A 7,554-nucleotide genomic window follows, 5' to 3' on the forward strand; every position below is an offset into this window, starting at 1 on the left:
AATGGACAAAAAAGAAATGTGATCCTATCATCCCTTTGAAGGCTTTGGGAAGAGAATCATCACTTTAATTTCCAACCTCCTCCATCATAGTACAGAGTAATTATAACACATAGAGGTATTCGTGGAAAAGCAATGCCAGCTAAAGATGTTAGCTTTTCGAAAATAATTTTATGACATATTTTCATTAAGAAATATGTGTTTTATGAGACTGACATGCTGCCTACTGCGCTAAGGAGGCAACTAAGAAATAGGTGTTTTAAAAGGAACGTGCAACATCTGAAAAGCAATAGTGCTCTTGGCCCCCACTACAAGTTTTTTCCTTGAAAAACTTCCATCTTAGAAACCAAGAGGGGGACTTCCCTGGTGGCGCAGTGGTTAAGAATCCGCCTGCAAGGGACACGAGTTCGAGCCCTGGTCCGGGAAGATCTCACATGCCGCAGAGCAACTAAGCCCGTGCGCCACGACTACTGAGCCCGCGTGCCTAGAGCCCGTGAGCCACAACTACTGAGCCCGCGTGCCTAGAGCCCGTGCTCCGCAACAAAGAGAAGCCACCGCAATGAGAAGCCTGCACACCACAACAAAGAGTAGCCCTCGCTCGCTGCAACTAGAGAAAGCCCGCACACAGCAACGAAGACCTAACACAGCCAAAAAATTAATTAATTTAAAAAAAAAAGAAATCAAGAGGAAAAAATAAGAATTATTAAGGTAGGCTGCTTAAGGTACACGCATTGGAAACATTTGTTTATGGGAAGATTTCATTTTAAAGCCCCATACCAGGAACAGTTAAGGGTTGTAGAGTTCCTCTGCAAACTACCCTGCTGTGCCCAAACTAGCAGTAAACATCTGATTCAGCCTCAGGGTCTATAGTTGTATCATAACCCCGAAGACTGAGCTGCCAGTATTGTCAATTGCTATGTATTTTTGGAAAAGAGCCTACTTTGGGAGTTCTTAAATTAGTCATAGCAAGTCTGTCTGCTTTTAAATTGACTGGGTTTTTGTTTGTTTGTTTGTTTGTTTTTAAACACGGTATATGTTGACAGCAGAGAAACCAGAAGAAAAGTGGATTTCAGATTAGTGAATTGAAAAAAAAAGTTTATTAATGTGCCTGTTTTTCCCGCTCGGGATTCTATAAATACAGAATCTCTCTCCATGGGTCCTTACACAACAGATGGTTCTGTTTTTGCAAACTCCATGGTGGTTATATTGGTCAACCAAAAAGATTATGCTTTTTTGTTATCTTGTTTGTCATTTTCCCATCAGATAGATGGATTCTCATGCTTAGCCTTAGCTACTCAGGGCTATCTCACATATAATTTGCAGATTTTTTGAGTGTTTAAACACATGTCTCCTTCCTGATCTGCCCTAGATTGTATGTTTTAATCTTTACAGTTATCCCAGCCCTGCCACCCCAGTTCCCCCAATTTAATTACATTTCTAAGAAACAATAAGTTATGATCATTTCTTCTTAAGGCAACTTCCCCTTCCCTCTCTTCTATTTCACTGCCTCATCATTACACCAAGTTAGCACAGTCAGTCCTCTGTATCCAGGGGTTCCACATTCACGGATTCAACTAGCCTTCTGAAAAAAAATTCCAGAAGGTTCCAGAAAGCAAAACTTGAATTTGCTGCATGCCAACTATTTACATAGAGTTTACATTGCATTAGTATTACAAGTAATCTAGAGATGATTTAAAGTATATGGGAGGATGTGCTTTATATTCAAATACTGCTCCACTTTATATATGGGACTTGAGCATCCTCAGCTTTTGGTATCCTTGGGGGTCCTGGAACCAGCCCTCCACAGATACTGAGGGATGACTGTATCCCTTTTTCCTAAAGAAATATTTCATGCGCTCTGACTCATTGAGCAAGCATGGAGCCATCCAGTTGCCTGGTGTGTCTTTCAGGCATGTCTCGCAGCACACGAAATAAAGAAGAGATAACCTTTAAGTCAAAAGGAGCACCAACAACCCCTAGGGATAGATGTGAGACAAAATTCACCATGTCTGAGATGAAAGAAGAAAAATCAGGGATCTCTGGGTTCTAGCCTTTCAGTCTCCCAAAGCTTGATCCTCCTGAGGAAATCCTCTTGAGGAAATCCTAAGGAAATAATATCCTTATCTTTCCTGGGCCTCACTTTCAACATTTTTGAAGATAAAAGAAAGTCATACCTTTCGCTTCTAGTCTGTGGTGCATAGAGTAAAAGAAAAAGATGGTTGATCAGACTATGCCTGGACTCTTATTAAATGATCCTATAGTTACTGTATTTGTGAGAATTGAGATCTTGATAGAGGAAAAGTTATTTGAAAATAAAATACATGTTAGTTGTCTATAGAATTTGCCAGCATTTGCTAAGCCGCACTACCTGTCAAGGGCCTAAACTTCACCAAAGACAAACAGTGAAATGATGGTTAGAAATGTCTTTTCACCAAGACTGTTATTCTGGGCAAATACGTTTCATCCCCAATAATCAGAGAATATTCAAGGTCCAGAGAAAAATCCCTGAAAATGTCCTTGAACGAGGTACTCGTGGCCTCTAGACTATGAGGAAAGCTCATGGCAACATCTTTCAGCCCCAGCTGTAATCTTCACACAACACATTGTTTTCCCAGAGAGGGAAACATGACGAGACATGAGTTATTGCAGTTACGTGCCTGGGGCATAGCAACTATCTAATACATTTAATGACCTGTCACAAACACACCTTCATATAATTTTCATCTTTAGAGCCTACACCCGGGCTACTTCTTTCCTCCTCCACTAATATTTTCAACCTAAAATAATTTTATTGTTTTTGGGGTACTTCCCTGGTGGTCCAGTGGTTAAGAATCTGCCTTCCAATACAGGGGATGCGGGTTCAATCCCTGGTCAGGGAACTAAGATCCCACATGCCGTGGGGCAACTAAGCCCGTGTCGCACGCCACAACTAGAGAGCCCGCATGAGGCAACTACTGAGCCTGTGCACTCTGGAGCCCTCATGCCACAAAAAGAGAGAAGACTGTGCCCCGCAACGAAGAGCCCGCACACCACAACAAAAGATCCCATGTGCCGCAACTAAGACCCAACACAGCCAAATAAATAAATAATAATAAATAAAATGTAAAAATAATAATTTTATTGGTCTTTGATAAATGTGCTTTTCTCTAGGCTCATGAAAATTGATATGGAGTATGTTCTAGAGAAAGAGGAGGGAACTTTATTCCTAATTGCCCTTTAGAAAAGATATAACTTAATTGACAAAAGCTCATGAAATCCACCTTGTGTGTAACTGTATGATTCTAGGTGGCTTATCCAACTCCTTGTAGGATACATATTGCTCTGAATTTTAAATTAGAAGTTTTGTTTCCTCTCGTATATATTGTGATAACTGGCTGGAAATTTTTTTTTCAATTACAGTTAATTCAGGAACCACAATACTATTATTCAGCATAATACTAAGCTGTTTACTGTAGAGGAAACTCAAAGAGGCTTTGTTCTTTTTCCTAGGAACTTTCAGTCTTGGACCAGTGACACTGACACCCTCAGAGACCATCATTACTATCTACGACTTCCATTGTTTTTAGAGTTCTTTCACATTATCTATGTTGATCCTATTGACATAGACAAAGAATTCAGCAAAGGATCCAGAGATGATGGGAAAAGCAAAGTCAGGCCGACAAATGAAGGGGTAAGTGCATCTCTAAACAGGGTTTCTTGGGGTGAGGAGGCATTGGGAGAGGGAGTGAAATTACCACCTCCCATTGCATTAAGGAACATTTCCTGAAAGAGGTGGAGTTCGAAAGACATGGTGCCAATTCAAAAATCTGTAATGCCAGCTTTTTTCTTCCTTACTTTTTCCAGCTGCAAAACAAAATGAGTTTTGCTGTGCTACAGAACTTAGCTAGTGAGTTGTGTACCCAATTTAGAAGTGTGACACAGCCCCCAGCTTCCCTCTCTCAAGGGAAGGAAATTTGAATTCTGTCTTGGCTTACCCTGTGAAGTGGGAAAATTGTTGGGTCTGGAGGGCTTTTTTTCCTCCCTTCTTTCTCTCAGCTTCTCCCCATTCCTGAGAAAATGCAGCTGTGTTGCATATAACTGATCAAATATGTCTAGAAGTCAGATTCCAGTGGGAGAACCCTAAAGTAGAGGGAGAATAGGGGGTTCTGCCTGTGACAGAAAAGAATCCAAAGGCAAGGTTCCGTGGAGCAGAGAGTTCTGGTTAGATTTTGTTTGGAATTGTATCCCTCGCCACCCTATGTACACTTGATCTTCGTTTCTTTGCTTTCTCCCCACCTCCCACCCCAGCCGTCTCTCTCAGCCTTATTCTTCTTCCTATGTCTACTTTTCCTTTCCCTTTATACCTCTATTTGTTAACCTTGCCAGGGGCCCCTTGAAAATGTATTAGCCACGATAGTGGTCCTTGGGCTTGAGAAGATTTCATGTAAAATTTTTTTTAAGCATTAGCCATGTGCTGAACACTGCACTAGATGCTTCAGGAGACACACAGACGAGGGGGTAAAAACCACTATGACACAGGAAAGCATGTTAAATAGGGGTAAAAACAGCAGGAGGCTCCTCGGGCATCCAGGGTGTCTAGGATTTACAGAAAATTGGGGACAGGATTTGCAGGAAAAACATTCTGCTTGGAATGCCTTTTCCCCTGCCCTGCCCTGCCCTGCCCTGCCCCACCTGGCTATCTTCTACTTTAGGTCTCAGCTCAGATGTCACCTGCTCCAGGGAGCCCTCCCAAACCCCAGGCTGGGTTTGTGACCTCCAGTGTCTCCCATCGTGTCCCATACTGACCCTGTCTGTGGCACTCACCACACCGACCTGAAATTTCTTATTTGTCTCTTTAACCCTTTGGACTGGGTCCTTGAGAGGTCTTGTTCCTCATTGCAGCCCAGCACCCAACACAGTCCCTACCCTGAGAGCTGCTCAATATACTCACGGAATGACTAGATCATCTGGGCAAAGGGCATGAACATACCTGACGCAGAGAAGTGCACTGGGGTTCAAGCCACCCATCCTAAGGGAACTTCCCCCTTCAACTCTCAGCCTATTTTTTCCTCTCTTTCCTTCCCTTTAGTATCAAGCTTCAAAAAATAATGGTTTATATTTGCCACCTACGGTTTCTCACCTTGCACTCACTCTTCAATCCACTGAATATGTCTATTGGCCCCACCATTGACTCTTCCCTAGTGGAGGCTACAGGCATCCTAATTGCCAGATCTGACCTCCCCTTTCCAGGCATCATCCTGTTCTCCATCTTTAAGACTAATTCAGACATCACCTCCTTAGGTAAACATCCCCTGACTTCCAAAGCAGGCTTAGATGTCTCTTCCTGGCACCTTCCCTGAAACACAGTTCTCTCTTGGCTTCCATGATTCTCCTTCTATCTCTCTGGCCAGTTTTTGTCTCTTTGGGGGCTTCTGTTCCACCAGCTCTGGAGAATGGGCTGTATCCTTGCCTTAGAGTTCTGTCTTTGGGCTGTTGTGCCTCAAGACACTCCCCACAAGGGACCTCATTCTCTCCAACACTTTGTTCACTACCCAAAGGCTAATGACCCCTAAACTTTATCTCTGACCCTTACTTCTGCCCTGAACTCTGAATCCATGTTTCCTATTTCCTACAGGATTTTTTCACCTGATGTCCTCATGACCTGCCCTCCATCTCAGAATACACAACTTGAATTCATTACCAGCACCTGCCACACCTCCCCAAATCCTCCTTGCCAATTTCAGTTGAAAGCATTACCCAGACATTTCAGTCATCTCTAATGATTCCTTCTTCCTCACCCTCCACAACTGGTCACCGTGGTCTGTTGTATCTAATCTTTGGAATATCTCACATCTGTCCCCTCCTCATGCCTGTCCCAAAGGCTCTAACCATCTCTTGCTAGGACTATTGCAGTAGCCTTCTAACTTCTCTCCTAGTATCCAGGCATTCCAACCCATCCTCCACATTACCACAAGGAAATTTACTGAAACCCACATTCAATTATGTCACTCATCCATTTTAGAATGTCCAGTGATTGATTTCTCTGCTGCTTCCAGGATAAAGTCCTAACTCTGGCCTGACAGGCCTGTGAAGAGCAAGGTTGAAAGGCCACATCATCCTTCAATGTTTCCTATTTCGATTAGTGACCCTTTACAGTCTAGCCCTTTTTCAGCCTAATCTCCAGCCTCACACACTAAAGCCCCTCAAACACATCAGGCGCTTCCAGGACTTTGTGTATGTAGCTCCTTCAGCCTGGAATGTCTCCTCCATCGCATGGAATTCCTTTAAAGCAAGTACTGTGTCAATCATCTCTATATACCCAGTGTCTCCTAACCTAGTGCCTGGTACATAATAGGGGCTTTAGTAAGTACTGAATGAGGAACTCGCACTTCAAGGAAGGCCCAGCTCTCAAATGTTACTTCTCTATTTCTCCTGACCACTGCCCACTTCCACCCCAATTAGATGTGATTGTTCCCTCCAGCCTTCATCACTTAACAAAAATTTCATGAATTCCTGCGAAGTACCAGGCCCTGAGCTAAGAGAGAGAGCCATAAGGAACCTCAGTCTAGGTAACAGATGGACCAGCAAATGATTAGAACACTGAGATAAGTGCTGCGATGGGGTCCTTCTGTCATACACCTTTCCTGTAGAGAAATTAACATGAAAAGCCAAATCATGACCATCATGCTAACTGGTGAGCATGGTGTCTGGGCAGAGGAGTGGGCTAAATGAGTCAAATGTTCCACGATGTCTTAGTCCGTTCAGGCTGCTATAACAAAATACCACAGACCGCGTGGCTTATAAACAACAGAAATTTATTTCTCATAGTTCTGAAGGCTGGGAAGCCCAAGATCAAGGCACCAGCATGGTTGCATTCTGGTGAGAGCCTGCTTCCTGGGTCAGAACCAACACCTCTCTGTGTCCTCACAAGGTGGAAGGGGCGAGGGAGCTCTGTGAACTTTCTTTTGTAAGAGCACTAATCCCACTCACAAAGGCCCCACCCTCATGACTTCAGCACATCCCAAAGCCCCCACCTCCTAATACCACCATCTTTGGGGATTAGGATTCTAATATACAAATTTTGAGAGGACACCAACATTCAGACCATAGCACATGGTAACTAGATATGCCAGCTGCACAACAGGGTACTGGCAAGGGAGCCCCTTCTGAGCAGCATGGGACCGATCACCCCCAACACCTTCCTCATCCGGTCCCCCCTTCAGCCTCCACGTGGCCATCTCTCTTCTGCTGACACGTTCTCCTTAGCCATCTTAAAACAATCTCCTAGGTGCTAGCCTAACTCTGCCTGCTCATCCAGATTCAGATATCTAATAGAAGAGAAAGGGAAGTGTGTACCTCTTTACGGCCTATACAACATTCCACTTTGTCTTACAGCCATTTGTGCCCTTGGGACGGGGACTTTAGTTTCTCATGCTGAATAGAGTGCTTCATACACAACAGACCAATATGTTTGGTTGGATGAATGCTCATAACAAACTTCCTCAGACTCCTCTATCCGTTACAACTGACCATCATCCATAGCTTCATATCAGAATCTCAGGGTTAGAAAGTGCTTAA

This window comes from Tursiops truncatus, chromosome 1 (assembly GCF_011762595.2).
Source record: "Tursiops truncatus isolate mTurTru1 chromosome 1, mTurTru1.mat.Y, whole genome shotgun sequence".
Lineage (NCBI taxonomy): Eukaryota > Metazoa > Chordata > Mammalia > Artiodactyla > Delphinidae > Tursiops > Tursiops truncatus.